The sequence below is a fragment of the Antechinus flavipes genome, chromosome 3, assembly GCF_016432865.1.
Source record: "Antechinus flavipes isolate AdamAnt ecotype Samford, QLD, Australia chromosome 3, AdamAnt_v2, whole genome shotgun sequence".
NCBI lineage: Eukaryota > Metazoa > Chordata > Mammalia > Dasyuromorphia > Dasyuridae > Antechinus > Antechinus flavipes.
In genome coordinates this window covers 79,950,389-79,970,262 of record NC_067400.1, presented here as the reverse complement: position 1 = coordinate 79,970,262, position 19,874 = coordinate 79,950,389, and the positions used below count along the sequence as shown (strand labels likewise).

The following is a 19,874-nucleotide window of genomic DNA, read 5'->3' as shown; positions in this document are numbered from 1 at the left end:
TTGCCAAGAAAATTCCAAATGGAGTCATGAAGAATAAGTAGAACAATAACAACAGAGAGGACATTTCATTTTTCATTTCAGCATAGTGAAGTATTTTATTAAGGTTAGGATCTATTCTCTGAAGGGAAATCCTTGAGATTCCACACTCACAATTCCTGGAAGGTTGCTTCTTTTGTCAGTGTGATTACTCCATACACATCCTGGTCTTCATTATTACACTTTACCAGTAGGTGCCACTGCGTTACATTGTATATATTCTTATCTGAAATGCCCTTGAGCTCCAGGCTGCAGGTTATATGTGTAACAAGTTAACTTCCCATTTTAACCATTCTCTCTTCAGAGTGTACTTGATATGAAGATTATTATAACTCATGGCCTCAGTACCTGTGTACTTTTATAAAGGGACTGTTTTTGCATGAAGACCATACGATTAAAGGATGGAAGCAAAAAAAGAACAAGTATATTCAGAACAATTATGTTCAAACATATATTTAGAACAACAGCAAACTGAAAAGATAAGACTCGATAGTGATGACTACAGTAACACCAGCAACAACAACCCATAATAAAGTCTTAATTAAGTAAGGGGATTTCCATACTTCCTGAGACATTTTAGCCACCCAACCCTCCGGTAAAATAGAGTACGTTGGTCTATTACTCAGAGAAACAGTCAGGAGACTTATATCATCTTCTGGCTTGACCAAAAGGGAAGAATTAATTCTTTCTCTGGAAATTTAACTTCTTTGAGTGTTCTTAGATCTCAGCAACTTCCTCAGGCCATGCATAGTAAATTATTTTCAATTTCCTGCCAAAGTTTATAGACAGGTTGTAAATAGAAAAACTGTTCTTGCTCTTCATTATCACTGTGTATTACAGTGTTTTCTTTGTATTATTTGCTTGCTCTTAGCAGTGATATTAAACTACAGAGGCATCAATTAACAGTTTAATTGGAACTATAAAAAACAAAAAGTGTAATTGCACACCTGGCTTTAATGTATCCAATGTTCTTAAAAACCAACCTTAAAGTGTATGACTAATGTTACAAGGTGACTTTGATATGTCAGAAAAACTAATTATGTCCAATCAAAGTACTGAATAAATTGCCTTTTTTAATGAAAAATATTTTATTGGAGGTGACAGTGATCCTAGGTAAATGAGTATAAGGACAGGAATTCTTTCAAATTCCTTTTAGAGTTAATTACTTGATATGCTATTTTCCTTTAATTTGGTATGAAACTTTGTGTTTATAAAACCTATGATGATAACAACATTGAAGAGACAAATGTTTTATTTTAAACTGTGCTTAAATTTTTATTTAAGGCTTTTTATTTTCAAAACATATGCATAGTTAATTTTCAACATTCACCCCTGCAAAACCTTATGTTCCGATTTTTTTTTCTAACTTCCTTTCCCCCCAACCCTTTCCCTAGATAGCAAGTAACCCAATTTATGTTAAATATGTGCATTTCTTTTAAATATATTTCTAAAATTATCATGTACACACATTTTTGAACCAAAAGTAAATTCATAATAAACTGTTTTCTTTTCCCCAGCATGACAAGAAAGCCTTGTATGTTGTCTCAGGTTATTGTAACTACTTTATAAAGTTTTAACTAATCTCAAATCTATAGTCCTGTAGTAAATGAAAACAAAGATACATGTATCTAAACTAATCCAGTATCATTTTCCTTTTATTACTATAAAAAATACAATAGATTCTTCTTTTTGTGAATCATAGGTAGGAGGAGTGAAAAAAGCTTTCTTCTTTTGTGAATCAAGATTAGGAGCAGACAATTTTTGTTTGCTTTGACAAAATCTGTTTATCAGTGATGTCTTTATTTTCTTAATAAAATTTTAAATTATAAGAATCCCATGCAGGTCCAAAGAAATGAAACCTACAATGTTTTTTAGGTGTATAAGACTGACAACATTTTTCCTCTAAAGAAAATTTAGCACTTAAACCAGGAGGCTCCAATTATTGGCTGCTGAATTTTCCTTTCAGTTATTCTTTGTGTAAGCATAAATATTGTAAGTGTTTTACTCCTATAATTTTCATCCCTTCAGAACATTGTATTTATGGTCATTTATAGGAAGGGAAGGTGAGGAAATGATTTTAGTAACACATAACAATTGTCCTTCAATTTAAAAAAATTACAAAGGTGAGGATTAGCATATTTTTATTTGATTTTGATCATAGTGTAGACCTAAACTATTATGATGTAGATATTTATATATTTATATATATTTTAAATTGTGAAGGAAGTAGAGTTTTTACAAGACAATTACCTAGATAAGAATTTGGAGTGGCAAAGGTAGATATCATATTTGAGTTACTTAGTTTTGATTATTCCTGCTTCTTCCTTTAAGAGAGAGAGAGCTTTATAGTAAAGCCATGGTACTGGTAAGCCACTGTGATCATTTTGAGATAAAATGGCCATAAAGAATGCCAATATTTAACTTATAAGAATATTATCTATCTTTGGAAGAAAAAAGAAATATATATATATCCAGAGAGATATTCTGAATCAGAGTTCCCTTGCTCATAATGTGGGTCCTATGAAGTTCTTTACATTCATCTTTTCATAGGCTCTTACTTTGGTACATTATAGATATTGAATAAGTGTTTTTTGATCGGTTGATTGATTATAACTTTACACCTGAAAGCATTCTATAGACTATAGACTATCAAGTTGAAACCCTTCATTTTACAAAGATCTAAGGTGACTTATCCAAAGTCACCCAGCTAATAAGTAAGTGTCCAAGATGCCATATGAGCCAAAATCTTCTTCATTCCAACTCCCAAGTACTACAGTACTGACTTTGAATGTCACTTTGGATTAGAAACACAAAGAGAAACCTAAAATGTTAGAATTCACCTTAAAATTATTAATTCCAAAATCATACTTTATATAGTAAGAATCTAAGGCACTTTGATTAAGTGATTACATATGCCTAACCATTTTCTGCACTCATATAATCATGGAATCTAATCTTTGGAAGGTCCCTTAAAGATGTTGTCATTTAAACCCCTTCCCAAGGAATAAATTCCTTTACTACCTTCAGACAAGTGGTTGTATAGGCTTTTCTTTTTTAAATTGTATATTCCATCTTTTAAAAAATATCTTTTTATTTTTTTAAAATACATGCAAAGAGAATTTTCCCCATTTAACCTTGCAAAACCTTGTGTTCCAAATTTTTCTCCCTCCTTCTTCACTGCCCCCTCCTCTAGAGAGCAAGTAATTCAAAATAGGTTAAACATGTGCAGTTCTTCTAAACATAGTTTCACATTTATCATGCTGCACAAAAAAAAAAAAAATCAAAAGGGGAAAAAAGAGAAAGAAAAAAAAAACCCAAATAAACAACCAACAACAACAACAACAAAAAGAGGGAAATACTATGCTCATATCAACATTTAGTCTCCATAGTCCTCTCTCTGGATGCAGATGGCTCTTTCCATCACAAGATTGTTGGAATTGCCTTGAATCACCTCATTGTGGATAAGAGCCCAGTCTATCATGGTTGATCATCACATAATTTTCTTGTTGCTGTGTACAATCTTCTCCTGGTTTGACTAACTTCATTTAGCATTAATTCATTTAAGCCTTTCCAGGATTTTAAATAGACTTTTCTTGAACAAGGAATTCAAACTTTATTGCACATGAGTCTGACTATACAATTAAGTTTGTATATTCTGGATATCACAAGGTTTATTCTTTTTGTTACTAAAAATTGATTTGTCAACAAAAAACCTACTGCTAGGAATGACTCAGATTTCAGTGGATTTTAAACCACATCTACTAGATTCTAAAATCAAGGGAAATTGATAGTTTTTTTTTTTATCTTAGATTGGGTGAAATATTTAAATATCAATTTGTCTTAAAAGTAATTATTTTGACTATTTGGAAAGGCTCATTTTTTTCAATATGTAGAAAATGTCAGATAGATTTAGACTTGTACTTATCAAAAAGGAATAGTTTGGACCACTGATAGTTTTTACTAAGCCATTGACCATAAAAATTATCTTTTCACTGTTCAAAATGGATTGTCAAAGACTAGAAACAGAATCAAGAACATTACTGGTGAAATCCTTTGAGAAAGAGCCTACAGGAATTGTTCATGATTTAACATTATTCAGGCATGTTAGAGTTATCAACTACTCTCCATCTCCATCTTTGGCTCGTTGCCTTCACATTCCATATAGCAGCTTGGAAATATAGTGAAGTATATAAAAGCCTTGTTATCTCTCAGAAACGTTCAACTGATGTGGAGCTGCACACAAATGACTTTCCCATGGACAGGATATCTGGTCTAACTACTTTAAAAAATTGCATAACCCTATAGGGAACCTTGGCTAACTAATGCAATAATTACCTAGGAGTAGAGCCAGCATCCTGCAATTATATTAGAACAAATGTGCTGCAGTGTTTCTGTTTGTGTAGGTCTCTTGGCATCTTGAATTAATATTTTATCATATTTCATTAAGAAAAATCAGCCAAAGAAGGCTGAACGCAAGAGAGTTTGAGTTATACCTGTTTTGTAATATTGGAGAGGTTCTTTGAAGTTGAACCAAATCTCTTCCATTTTGACAAAATGATTTTATACCACTGAAAACAATTGATGCATATCTCATTGTTAGGCAGAGGAAAGCATTTCCTTGAAGCCTATGCTTTAGGAAAACATGACAGCATTAGTTGATATTTTGAATATAAACCATCTCTTTGCTAATTAATTTTCTTTTCACTGTTGTTTTTTTTTTTTCAAAAGCATGCCGGTTTACATGCCAATGTGGTTAATATGTCATTTTCACTTGGGTTAATCAGTCTATTTTGTTACTCAGTGCTCAATGAATATTTGTATGCACATATTCAAAAAGTGTAATTGAATACCTTAAATCATTCTTTTCCAAATACCAATGAGAATAAATTTGATCAGTTTAACTATTGCCAAGTTGTGACATTTTTCCCCTGAGAGGATTCTATGCATATATGCTACTAATTTTGCTTATATGTCAGAAAGTAAAAATTTCAAATGAATGTTTATGACTACAATAAACAATAAAGGAGGTTTTATGTGGGGACAGAAGGAAAAGGAGGAAGAAATTCTAAGAAATTTGCCACTAGCTTTTTCAAGGACTTAGACAAAACCAATGTTGAAATGTTTTTCTTCATTTGTAAAATAAGATCTCCCCTTAACTTCAGTTTATGGTCACCAAAAATGCTATGCTTTTGCTTATTATTAATTTCATCCTTTATAGTCTTGTTTAATTGCTAAAAGCTGTAATTGAAACAAATTAGTAATGATGCATATTTTATTTGAGAAACCTTTGAATAGAGAGTGATCATATGAAGAGCAAGATCATTGGTAAACAAGAGATTGTAGAATAAGGTGCTGGGGCTGTTCTCTGTCTGAAACTCTGCTCTTATGGGTATATTGATTTACTGATATATTGATACATATCATATCAATATTATATAGATAATATTGAGAATCTGAGAATCATTGTTTTTCTTTGTCTAGATGACAGAACAGTGAAAGGAGAAATGCATCTGTACATATTTCTGATTTATAATTTGTTACTCACAGCCTCTCCAAATTACTTCCTTGGTACAAGAAAGTGATGTCTTCTGTCTTGGCCACTGATAACTCCCCTTCATACAGCTGAAACATACATCAACATAATACTGGAATAATGATGAGGTTCCGAATCAGAGAGAGGCTCTATCAATTTTCAGATTCCTGATTGAAAAAAATATATCTAACATGATTAGATGGAAAAGTAGTTGAGCCATTCAACCTTTTATTTTTACTAAGGAATTGGGTGGTATGGTGGCAAATTATTCATTTTCCATTTCTAATCTTATACTTCTAGATTCTGCATTAGCAGTTGATGCCATTTTTGTAAACTTTTATAATAATGAGAAAAATACATTTGAAAGATTTTCCTTTCCTACCCCCTCAACAGCTTTTCTTTTTTCTCTTTTTCCTCTACTATTGCTTTGTTTCTGAGAAACACTATGCTTACTGGTATCACCTGTCTTTTATGCATCATGAAATGTCACATTCAAAAGTCATTCCTGTGTGTCACAGCTATTCACCATATATATTCACCATAGGTTTATGCTTTGCTATTTAGCTTGCACAAAATTTTGATTCTTCTGAGAAAATTGCTATTTAGGTTACACAAAATTTTGATTCTTCTGAGAAAAATTCTGAGAAAATATTCAGTATACACATATACATCTGTGCACTATGTATAGATAGTGAGGTTTACCTATCATTTGGGTAGGATAAGATCAAGCTTCGAGTCTGGGAAAATTTTGTGCTTCAAGGCAGTTTAATGAATGGAGTAGTTGAGAAAGTGTTGCTTTAGGGTTCTAGAAGCAACTGTGGCCTTATCCATTATATATCAGTTGCGTAACTCTAGGCTTGTAAAATGAGGACAATAATAACACTTACTTTCCAGATAAAATGAGGTAATAGTTGTCAAGTACTTTATAAATCTTGAAAGAATAAATAAATAAATGCTTGTTTTATTATTATTATTTAGCTATTATTTCTAAGATTCTAGAATGATTGCTGCTGCAGAATTCCATCTTTCTAATACCGGATTTTTACAGTAATATGTAAAAACCATGGGATCCCATGATCTCAAAAAAAATCATTGCTACTGTTCCTCAAAAAGTTAGCTCATACCTAACTGAGTTTCAATTGATAAATGACGGACAAAAGCAGCTACACCCAAAGAAAGAACACTGGGAAACGAATGTGAACTATCTGCATTTTTGTTTTTCTTCCCAGGTTATTTATACCTTCTGAATCCAATTCTCCCTATGCAACGAGAGAACTGTTCGGTTCTGCAAACATATATTGTATCTAGGATATACTGCAACATATCCAACATATAAAGGACTGCTTGCCATCTAGGGGAGGGGGTGGAAGGAGGGAGGGGGAAAAAATCGGAAAAGAAACAAGTGCAAGGGATAATGTTGTCAATATAAAGTAATCATTAAATAAAAATAAAAAAAAAGTTAGCTCATGCTAATGACTCAACCTTCCCATTTTATGCCAGAAGGAAGCCTGAAAGAACTAGGCCTGAGTAGCTGATAGAGCATGTATGGGATGTCCACACTCAGCCCAGGGGATGTTTGATTGATATATGCTGATTTGGAAAGGCCTCAGTGAAGAGCCGTAAACCATCATACTAAAAAAATTTTGACTACCCCCTTAGCCCTCAAGAATTCTTAACTTCTGTGAGAATATGTGGAATTTTCCCCTGCCACCCTTTTCCCAAGCTCCCTAGATTAGGAACACATATACTTTGGCAGCTGTGGGGTACCAGAATCATTAGATACATTACCTTCTAGTCATCAGGCTCCTTGGTAGATAGGTACCATGTGCTGATTACTTAAGTGCTATACTAAATTCTTGAATTTGCTGTTTTTCTGTCTTCTTAGATTTCCTGGAGAAACTCGTTGTTCAAAATAAGCCCCTGAGTGATTATCACAAAAATGGTCCTCATCAATGTATTCATCAGTACAAGCCTTCCAGCTTGTAAATAGCATCAGCTTCCTATTTTCCAAAAAGCTGATAAAGCTTAAATTTTTTATCTAAACTTTCATATTTTGTCAGTAGTTCCTTCCCCACCCCCCACATTCAGGTGCATGAACCTTACTTTCTGTTGGGAAGTAAATGTTTCTCAGCATAAGTTTTCATCTTTTCCTGTGCTAAAATCCAATGAAAGGTGATTTCTCAAGGTCCTGGGGTAGAGAGGTGATTGATTTAAGTGAAAAACCCTACATGCTCCTTCCAAATGAAACTAGTTAAATAGGGCAAGAGCTAATGGCATAACATCTGCTAGTAGGAAAAATGGACTTCTTTAGAGACAGTGTGATACAATAAATATATTGGCATATGCAGGATCAGATCATTGGGCTTCATATCTGTTTTGCCATGCATTCACTGTGTGGAATTAGGCTAATTAGGCAATCTTTTTGGACCTCAGTTTCCTCATATATTACATGAAAATGTTGAACTGAATGGCCTTTAAAAACCCTTCCAGTGCTATATTTTTGATACTGTGAAAAACAGCTGATACTGAAGAGAGAACAGAGAATCCTGATTGCTTTGTCAATATAAAAAAGAAAAAAAAACTAACTTTTTTCTTTGCAAATGTGTTCTATCATTTGAATTCATGTATTTATTTTTAAAAAACCTCAAAACACCCTCCCCAAAAGAGTAGTGGCTTTATATAAGCTATGCAATAAGAGCTTATTTGAATTGAATTTTATGCATTCCTTTAGTTAATCCAGAAATTCTAGAAATATTGGTGAAGATCTGTTGACTTTGCAACTCACCAGTACCTAAGTCACTTACAATCATTAAATACTTTCTTTGTCTTTAAAAAAAAAAAAAAAAGGTGGTATCTTTTACTTTTTTTGACTTCCTTTTAATAATGAGAATATCTTTAAATTGTGCTTCCAGCAATCTCAGCTATTGCTGATTTAAAGTGATTTAAAGTACTATGAGTTTCTTAGATGCTTTTTTGCCTGCAATTTCTGTGTGTTTTGAGATAATTATTCAGATTATTTGCTTATCCATGAAATGTGTCCATTCACAAAATATACAAAACCCAAATATTCTAAAATTTTTAGAAGCCGAAAAGAGCTAAAGTTCATGCAGACTGATCTTCCCCAGTGGGTTAGAACAAAGATATGTTCTCAACCTCATATGGGGTCATGTAACTGATTGTTGGGGTCACAGAATTATGATTGATTATCACTAAATGTTTCATTTGTATACATATTTTATATATCTGTGTGCCCAGGGTTGCATAAAAATTTCTCAGGTGAAAAGAGGTCACAAGTGGGAAAAGTTTAAGAAGCCCTTGCTTAGAGCAACTTGGGACTATTTTCTGAAAGATGATAGTAATAGCAGTTTGTATTTATGCAGAGTGGCCCAAAAGTCTTAAGGCAATTTTAAACTTTGGTGTCTGGTGCTTTATAATTTGCAACATGTTTTCCTGTTCTCTTGTAATGAGAATGGGCAGGGAGGGATGGGGAGGGGAGGAGAAACTCAACAATTGTAGTCTTTCTTGCAATGTTTCTTGTGAATTTCCATAGGAATTAGACTTCTAGAATGTCTTACTGCCACAGGTAAACCTTAGAATCTTATGTCGAAGATGATATTTCAAAGCTCTTACTCCTTTGTCCCAAATTAAGTTAGAAAGGTTGCATGCTGTCCCTTGGGGAGTTCCTAATCATTAATTTTCAGTTGTTTTGATTTCCTTTATATATATATTACTTTTCTGCTTCTGCTTTCTCATATAATATATATTTTGGACTGATAATCTTTAGACTGAACCAATACTGACCTCGAGACAAAAAGGACACCTTAGAATTTTCACCCTTTGTTGTTATTATTTTATTTTATTTTTTATTGCTGAGGCAATTGGAGTCAAGTGACTTGCCCAGGGTCACACAGCTAGGAAGTGTTAAGTGTCTGATGTCATATTTGAACTCAGGTCCTCCTGACTTCAGGACTGGTGCTTTATCCACTGCATCAACTAGCTGCCCCTTTGTTGTTATTATTTTAGAACTTAATGTCTGTTAGAAATAAGGATTACAAAAGCATCTTAGTTGACAGTCTCTCTCTTTTCAATTTGGAGTTTCCCCCCCAAGTAGTCACACATTCTATAGCATGTTTGGTAAAAGCCCACTTGAACACTTTGATATCATTTTTTAATCACTCATAAGCTCCACTGGTCTAGAGTAGGTAAACTAGATCTATTTGTTTTCTTTGTTTTGTGTTTAGTGAAAGTTTAGCTGCTCTATTGAGATAATTTATAATTGGATTATATCACAGTAATTCTTTTATTAACATATCAGAATTCACAATAGTGTTTATACATCTTAGAACTTACAAATTACAAATTAAATTCAATCCTCTGTTCTAAAACAATGTGATTAATTTTCTTTAAACCTGTTTTGGTTGCTGAGTCACCCTCCTCCTGGATATGGTCTTTGTTTGAAGAATAGTCGCTCAATATTTCCCAAATGAAGGCTGTTATTTGTGTTTAGCAATTTATGTACAAAATTATGATTTCAATTCCCAAATGATGTTTTGATGTATCATCTGAATTTTGTCCAGAGGAAAATTCAAAAGTGAAATAATGGAAATTTATCAGACTATTCCAGTTAAATTCATGTTTATAAAACTCAAAGGAAAAAAGAAACAAATGGATGTGAAACAGTGAAGTAGCAAAACCAAATAGGGAGAAAAGAAAATGGAAGAGGCTAAAAGTTGAATGGCTTAAAATGGAAGTTCCTGGAGAGAGGAGAGACTGTTTCACTTTCTATTTATAGCACTAATGCCTAGCAAATAAAAAATATTAAATGTCTATTATTTATTGATTGTAGTTCTTTACTGGCAGGGGAATACTGTTTGCAATTGGGTATTGACAGAATTTTTTAAGTTGTATAACATAAGCATTATAAGTATAGCATGCTCTATGGGCTACCTCCCCAACTGAGCACTCATAATTTTGCAGATTCTATATGTAAGAGTAGGTACCCACTCTCATATATTCAAATGTTGCTTTTTAATCTGCATTTGTGTAACTATAGCTTACTATACCCCCAAATTGCCAAAAAAATACTCCCAAATAAGTTCACCTCACTATTTCACTTGTCTTAAATGGAGGGGGGAAAGGAGCTTGGCTCAAAGCAAAAGATATACTAACTTATCATATGCTTTAAACTTCTTCATCTGCTGGTGCAAGAGTTGTTGCAGGTCAATAAAGCACATCTATAAAGGATATGTGGTTATATCTACTCTTGTTTCCCTTGTCATAGGGGCCTACATCCTCTTGCTTTTCCTGGTGACCTGATGCTATGAGTCCTGGGGAGGAAAACTTGAAATTTGGAGGTTATAGATGGTATTTTCATTCCTGCTTGTATTAAAAATGTCCTCTTTAGAACAGAAAAGATATGAGAAGTGAAACATTTCATTAAAAAAAATCATGTCAATTTTCAGATGAAGAAATTGTAATTATTTGTAGTCATATGAAAAGATGTTCCAAATCACTATTGATCAGAGAAATGGAAATTAAGACAACTCTGAGATACCTATACACACCTCTCAGATTGGCTAAGATGGCAGGAAAAGATAATGATAAATGTTAGAGAGTATGTGGGAAAACTGGGACACTAATATATTGTTGGTGGAACTGGGAACGGATCCAACAATTCTGGAGAGTGATTTGAAACTATGCTCAAAAAGTTATCAAACTGTGCATACCCTCTGATCCATCAGTGTTACTACTGGGATTGTATCCCAAAAAATCTTAAAGGAGGAAAAAGACCCACATGTTAAAAGTATTTGTGGCAGCTCTTTTTGTAGTGGCAAAAAACTGGAAACTGAATGGATGCCTATCAATTGAAGAATGGCTGAATAAATTGTGGTATATGAATGTTATGGAATATTATTGTTTTGTAAGAAATGACCAACAGGATAATTTCAGAGAGGCCTGGAGAGACCTACATGAACTGATACTAAGTGAAATGAGCAAAACCAGGAGATCATTATACACGGCAACAACAATACTATTCTGATGGATGTGGCTCTCTTCAATGATGAGATGATTTACACCAGTTCCAATTGTTCAGTGATGAACAAAGCCAACTATACTCAAAGAGAGGACTGTAGGAACTGAATGTGCTTCACAATATAACATTCTCACTCTTTTTGTTGCCATTTGCTTGCAATTTATTTTGCTTCTCTTTTTTCTTGTGCAGCACGATAGTTGTAAACATATATATATATATATATATATATATATATATATATATATATATATGATTTAACATATATTTCTACCAAGCTTAACATATATTGGAATACTTACCATTTAGGGGAGAGTATAAGGGAAGGGGGGAAATTGGAACACAGGGTTCTGCAAAGACTAATGTTGAAGAATTGTCCATGCATATGTTTTGAAAAATAAAAAGTTTTAATAAATAATAAAATAAATAAATACAAATCATGTGATCAGGTATAAGAAGTAAGGAAGGATAATTATTCTTGTGAACAAAGCCTTTTCATAAGGAAATAGGGATAGGGCCATGCAAGAGAGCTTGATAAATAGCTAGAATCCAGCAGGTGATTTTAGAAAGACATGCAGTTAACAAGGAAGGAAAGAATCATTCCTAGATCAATATAAAATAGTAACCCAATATTTTCAAAATCCTATCTATGGTGTAAATTCCCCCAAAATGTTACAGCATTTAATGGACACCAAAGACAATAGAAAGGGATTATAAGTCTAAACTCCTGTCTAAATTAGAGGCAAGAGGAAGATCACAGGAGGACAAAAACACTGCTTTGGTCAGACAGAATTGTGCTAACAATTGATGGAAGGAAAAAAAAAGTAGAACTCTTATATTGCTTCTCCTTTATTTGCTAAGGAGAGCTCTCTTCCAATTGTGAAGTTGTGAAAAAAATTATTAACAGGGAATTGAAACCCAAGGTAAGTGAGGAGATAAGAAAGCACTTAGCTGTTCTCAATGAGTTCAAGTTACTAGGCCTAGATGAACTGCCAACTAAAGTACTTAAAGTACTAATGGATATGACAACTGAGCTATAGTCAGTGACCTTTAAAAAATCATAGAGATGGGAGAAACATCCCAAGAATGAAGAAGGGCAAATATTTTTAAAAGAAAAAAAAATCTAAATTCTTTAAATTATGAAACTAGTGAACTTGACTTTGAATCCTGGCAAAGCAGTCCCATATCTTCTTATTAAAATGGTTTATTAAGAGCTTAGAAAATAAAGCACTGGTGATTGTGAGCTAGCATGAGTTCATCAAGAATAAGTAATGCTCTAAGTTAATTTCTTTTTCTGGAAGAATTTTTAAACTAGTAAATGAGAGAAATATCAGAGACATATCTGGATTTCAGCAAGCATTTGACAATCTGATGATATCCTTGTGGGCAAAATGGAGAGAGATCATTTGGATGATAATAGAGTTCTACATTTTAAGAACTAGTTGAATAACTATACCTAGAGAATGATGATTAATCATATGTTTTAGAATGGGAAAAAGCCTCTAGTAGAGCACTACAAATGTATACTTTCGTTTTTGTTTTGTACAACAGTTTTCTCATTGACTAGAATGAAGGTATTGATTACAAAGATCAGATTTGAAGATTTTATGAAACTTACAGAGAGTCACATTTGGATTCAGGATTAGAATCCAGAAAGATTTGACAGGCTAGAATGATATGCCAAAAATGAAAGTTATTTCTAAATGAAACATACTAATAATATTAAGACAAATATACTAAAGTGAAAGGGTAATTGCAAATTTTTCCTACATGGATTTGAGAAAAATCAATTGGATAAGTATTGAATGCAGGAAATATACTTGGGATTGCAGAAGTCAATTTGAAAAAGACTTGGGGTTAGAGGGTGATCTAGTGGATATGAGGCTCAAGTGTGACAAGCCAATCAAAAAATTTAAAACATTGGAAACTAGTCTCCCAACCTAATCGCTCACTTTGAAGGCAAGATTATAGGGAGATCCCTAAGGAAATGGGGGATATCTTTCTTTCTAATGTTCTAGTTAATAAATTCCTACTGCTGTGCTTCCCCCGTGATTATCATTTGATATAATTTAATCCATTAGACACAATTAGATTTTAGAAAGGGGTTGTTTATTAAGATATTATAAAATAAGTATAACTGATATAAAATATCTTCCCCAAAGTCTGTGAAACACTGTTATCACTAGTACATAGAGACACTACAGGAAATTGAGTTCAGGCTTAGAGTATACATATAAGCAAAGGTTATATTTTGGTTACTGAAATTCTTTTTGCACTCTATTTTGGGTTATTCATGAAGTTGTCCTTACAGAAAGTATAACATCTCTCCTGGACTTCTTGTAGAGTCTTAAAGCTAGCTGTCCTCAATTTCTCTATTTTCTTCTTAGCTCTTGCTATATACATCACATCACTTGATATGGAGCAAGCTTCTGTGGCCAGAAAGTTCAGTATCCTCTGTCCCTGTGAACATTACAAATCCCTCTTGTGTTGGAAGAAAAGGTTCAGATTCTGCTTTCCTCCTTCCCTAATCAATTCTTCTTCAGAAGCTTGAATAGAGACAACTGCTTCTACCTTGGTAGATGGCTTGAATACTCCCTGGTTTCTTTTCTAATTGGTTGGAGATTTTCTATAAAATTGACAGCATAACTAGGTCTCTTCAAACAATGTATGCATGCTTTGCTATATTTCATCCAGTAGTTTGCAAGGATACCTAAATTTATCAAGGACTTATCACATCTAATGTAAAGTCAATGATTGACTCAATAGAGGTGTTTGTCTTATTCACATGTAGTTCATACTTCTGATTAATTCATTTCTGAAATCATATCTTTGTCATTATTCACAGAGGAGTACGAGGTATTCTTCTTATATAACTTTAGGCTGAAAACTAACAGACGCAATAATGCCAGATGACACAGTTGCATAGCCTGAGTTGTGCAATGATATCTAACAAAATATTAAGCTTACAAGAATAAAGTTCCCAGTACATCATTGGATCCTTTGTGTTAGGTTTTTTTGGCAAGATATGAACACAATTCACAAATGTTAAGAAGATTGAGATCTGCATCTAAGGAAGAGAATATGCTTATCACAAATCCTTAAAATTGCAAAAGTAAGATAATTGTTTGAGATAATAAAAAGTGATATGTAGAGTGCTTACAAATGTAGTTCCATAGTATTATGCCTTAATTAGGCTATGCCTAAAGAATTTTCTTCATTTCTAATGGATAGATTTTAAGTAAGACATTGACAATCTATAATATGCCCTGAAGAGGGTGATTAAGATGGAAAGGAGGCTCAAACCCTACTTTCTACTAGATTTGTTGAAGGAACTGGGAATAGAGAATGTATGACATTGAAGGAATGTCATAGCTGTTTTTTTTTCTTTTTTTAAAAAATGCATTATCCCCATTTACATATAGAAAACAACTGTTTTCGTTATACATCTCCATTCATTTTAAAAACCTATTTCCCTGTGAATTGTGTTGGGAGAGAAAAATCAGAACAAAAGGGAAAAAAAACATGAGAGAGAAAAAAAGAAGAAGAGGAAAAAAAAAAAAACATTAACATAGCATGTATTGATTTATAGTCTCCATAATTCTCTCTCTGGATGTAGATAGCATTTTTCACCCAAAGTTTATTGATATTGCCTTGCATCACTGAACTGTTAAAAAGAACCACATTTGTCATAATTCATCATCTCATAATCTTGCTGCTACTGTGTATAATATCTTCCTGTGACTCTCTGTAAGTTTCATAATGATGTTTGCTCAACATCAGTTCATGTAAATCTTTCTAGGCTTTTCTAAAATCAGCTTGTTCATTTTTTATAAATAATAATAATATTCCATTGCCTTCATGTACCACAATTTGTTCAGTCATTCCCCAAGTGATGGGCATCCACTCCTTTTCTAATCTTTGTTAACACAAAAAGAGTTGCTACAAATGTTTTTGCACATGTGGGTCCTTTTACCTCCTTTATGATTTTCTTGGAATACAGACCCAATGATGGCCCTGCTGGACCAAAGGGTATGTCCACTTTATAGCCCTTTTGGGCATAATTCCAGATTGCTTTCTACAATGATTGGATTGTTTCACAACTCTACCAATAATGCATTAGTGTCCCAGTTTTCCCACATCCCTTCCAACATTTATTGTCATCTTTTTATATCATCTTAGCAATCTGAGGGGTGTTGGGTGATACCTCAGAGTTGTTTTAATTTGCATTTGTCTAATAAAAAGTGATTTAAAGCATTTTTCATATGACTATAATTAGCCTTATTTTATTTATCTGAAAATTATCTTTTCATATGGCTTTGAATATTTATCAATTGGGGAGTAACTTGTAATCTTAAAATAGAACACAGTTCTTTATATATTTTAGAAATATATCAGAAACACTGGCTGTAAAAAAAATTTCCCAAACTTTCTGCTTCTTTCCTAATCTTGGCTATGTTAGTTTTGTTTGTGCAAAACCTTTTTAATTTAATATAATCAAAGTTGTCTGTTTTGTATTTTATAACATTCTTTAGTTCTTCTTTAGCTATAAGTCCCTCTCTTCTCCAAAGATCTGATAGGTAAACTATCCCTTGCTCTCCTAATTTGATTATATTATCACCCTTTTTGCCAAATCATGTACCCATTTTTACTTTATTTTAGTATAAGTTTTGAGAGATGCTTAATTTCTCATATATTTTCCAGTTGCTCCAACAGTTTTTGTTAAATAGTAAGTTCTTATCCCAGAAGCTGGAATTTTGGGGTTTGTCAAATATTTTTAACTGAAGTCATTTATTATTGTGTCTAACCTATTCCACTGTTCCACCATTCTATTTATTAAACAGTCCCATATATTTTTGATGACTTCTGCTTTATGATACACTTTTAGATCTGATACTGCTAGGTCACCATTTTTTGTTTGTATTTTTTCCATTAATTCCATTGAAATTCTTGCCTTTTCTTCTTCTAGATGAGTTTTTGTTACTATCTTTTGTAACGATAAAATAACTTTTGGGCAGTTTGATTAGCATGCACTGAACAAGTAGACCAATTTTATAAGAACTGTCATTTTTATTATATTAACTCGGCCTATCCATGAGCAATTAATATTTTCCCAGTTGTTTAGATATGACTTTGTGTGTGTGAAAAGTGTTTTGTAATTGTGTTCATGTAGTTTCTGGGTTTTTTTTGGCAGGCAGACATCCAAATCTTTTATTTTCTCTATAGTTATTTTAAAGGAATCTCTCTTTCTATCTCTTGCTGCTGAACTTTGTTAATAACATATAGAAATGTTGAGGATTTGTGTAGATTTATTTTGAATTCTGCATCTTTGCTAAAGTTGTTAATTGTTTCAAGTTGGTTTTTACAAGATTCTTTAGGATTCTCTAAGTTTACCATCATATCATCTGCAAAATGATAATTTTATCCCCTCATTGCCTCTTGTAACTCCTTTAATTTCTTTTTCTTTTCTTATTGCCAAACCCAATATTTCTAGTGGTGATAAAATAAAAGTGGTGATAATAGGTATCTTCATTTCACCCTTTATCTTATTGGGAATGTGGCTAGCTTCACCCCATTACAAATAATGCTTGCTGATGATTTTAAATATATACTACTTATTTTAAGCAAAACTCCATTTATTCCTATGCTTTATTGTGTTTTTTTAACAAGGATGATTGTGGTGTTTTGTCAAAAGCTTTTTCTGCAACTATTGAGATTTTTGTATAATTTCTGTTAGTTTAGTTATTGATATGATCAATTATGATAATTGTTTTCCTGATATTGAACCAGTTCTGCATTCCTAGTATAAATCCAATCTGATCATAGTGTGTTATTTTGCTGATAAATTGTTGTAATCTCTTTGCTAACATTTTATTTAAATCTTTTGTATCAGGGAGATTGTTTTGTAATTTTCTTTCTCTGTTTTGGCTCTTTCTGGTTTCAGTATCAGCACCATATTTGTGTCATAGAAGAGATTTGGAAGGAATCCTTCCTTAACTGTTTTTCCAAATATTTTACATAGTATTAGAATTAATTATTCTTTAAATGTTTAATAGAATTCACTTGTGAATCCATGTGGCCTTGGAAGTTTTTTTCCTTAGGGAGTTCATTGATGGCTTTATCAAATCTTTTTTTTCCTCTAAAATAGAACTATTTAAGTCATCACAGCTGTTTTAAAGAATTTGACATACCATTATGTGGAAGGGTTAGTTTTTTTTTTTTATCAGTCCCAGAGGAAAAGACAAAAAAACAAGCCATGAAGGCACACACTTAATTCTGAAATAAGAGAAATATAGTAATTAGAGCTGTCCAGAAGTGGGAAGTTCTGTAGATCTAGAGTTATTTAAGCATGATTTAGACATGACTGGAAAGCTAGAGAAGAGATTAGTGATCAAGTACAGATTGCACTAGGAAATCTTTAGGGTTCCTTCCAAATATAGGATTTACTAGTTTTGTGAAATGAAAAGCTAAGCCAAGATATGAAGCCTGAATCACTTGCTTTCCTTCTTTAAAATAAAAAGACATGTATGGTATAGGATCCATGCCCTTAAAGAGTTTATAATCTTGTTTGGTCTCAAGAGGTAGAGAAGATATATGTTAAAAGTTACATGGCATTGAAAACAATAATCCAGGAGACATATCAAGAAAATATAGGGTGATATAGCAAACTTTAATATATGTTAAGTAACTACTTAATACAAATAATCACAATTATCATGTATGTAGCACTTTAAGATTTGCAAACTATCTTGCTTTTAAAATAAGTTCTTGACACAGTATTACTGTTTTCTGACGTAATTTACATGAAAGAAAATTGAGACTCTAGGAAGTGACTTTCCACTATCAAAATAATTTCCATTGACTGTAAGTATAATATCCACTCCAATCTAATAATTTTCAGTCATGTTCAACTTTTTATGACATTATTGTGGGGTTTTCTTGGCAAAGATGCTGATGTGGTTGAATATTTCCTTATCCAGTTCATTTTACAAATGAAAACACAAGCATACAGGATTAAGTGACTTTCCTGAGATCCTACAACTAGGAGGTGAGATTAGACCTCCTACAAAAGTGATGTCCATGAGATGAGTCCATGAGACTTCAGTTCCTGTGTTCTTTTTGCAGTTTCATCTTGCTGTCTTCTAGTTAGAGCATACCATCCCACCATGTACTATATTGCTTTACTCATGATAGAAATAGATGCTATGAATTCACAAGAAACAACAACCGAAGTGAGCTTGAGAGGTAAATGTAGGCTCAGTGAAGTAGATGAGACTTAAGTTTGGCTTCAAAGATTTGGGAGCATCAGGTGTATAAACAACAATAAATAAACAACAAGGTGCAAATGGGTATGATATGTTTGTAGGAATTTTAGCAGATGAATCTTTTTGGAGAGGAATGGAAAGTTTCAAAAGAGAAATTTAGGTTAAATTTTAGGAGAACAAATGCCAAGCTTCGATTTTATTCAAATTAATAATGTGGAATAGGATGACTAAATTAGAAATCCAAAGTAAAATTTAGACTCAGGAAGTATCATGAACATCACAGAACATTCATTGACTCATTATATTGGAATTGGATTGGAAGAAAAAAATGTTAAATATCTAGTGTGGATGAAGAACACTGCTGTTTTGTAAAAGGAGTCACTAAAAAGATGAGATAATACATAGTATTAGTCTTAATGTGGAATGTAATAAAGGCAAAATTATCTGTAAATATGAGGAATATACTTGAAAGTGCAGAGTGTTATGTGAGTTTCAAGAAGGACAAAGGGAGTCATTAAAAGACATAGAGGATCAAAGAAGAAGACTGAACTCTTTTGCACTGTGTATTTGATATATGTACTCTGAGACTTTTATTTAAAATTAAGGATTTTCTTTGTGTCTGTGTTTACTCTTCTAAATAACATCTTTCTATATGCTTTTTTGAATCCACTTCTTCTGGGCAAAGCATCCATCCACCACATTTTTGATCCAAATGACTATCTGCTTGAAATGCATTAGTTACAGATTCAATGGTTGAATGTACCAAATTGTTGGATTGTAGAGAAGGTATGATTTTGTTGTAAGTTTTCACATTACTTGATGATATTTGGACTATTGATTCCTATTTTCTCAGACCTTATTTTTTGCTTTAATACAGTAGTAGCTGTGAGAGTCAGAACTGTCTTCCAAGTATTAGAATATCTCACTTTAATGAGTTATTACAAAAAAGAAATGTACAAATCAAATAATATTCTAAACAGCTAGGGAATCTAGGGTAAAAGTTTATTAGGGC

General features: G+C 32.7%; 1 protein-coding gene across 2 annotated transcripts in view; it reads left to right on the top strand.

Moving 5' to 3' along the window:
• The window catches only part of PARD3B (par-3 family cell polarity regulator beta), a 1,324,210-nt gene that overhangs the window by 450,914 nt on the left and 853,422 nt on the right, over positions 1–19,874 (top strand). The window lies entirely within an intron of this gene.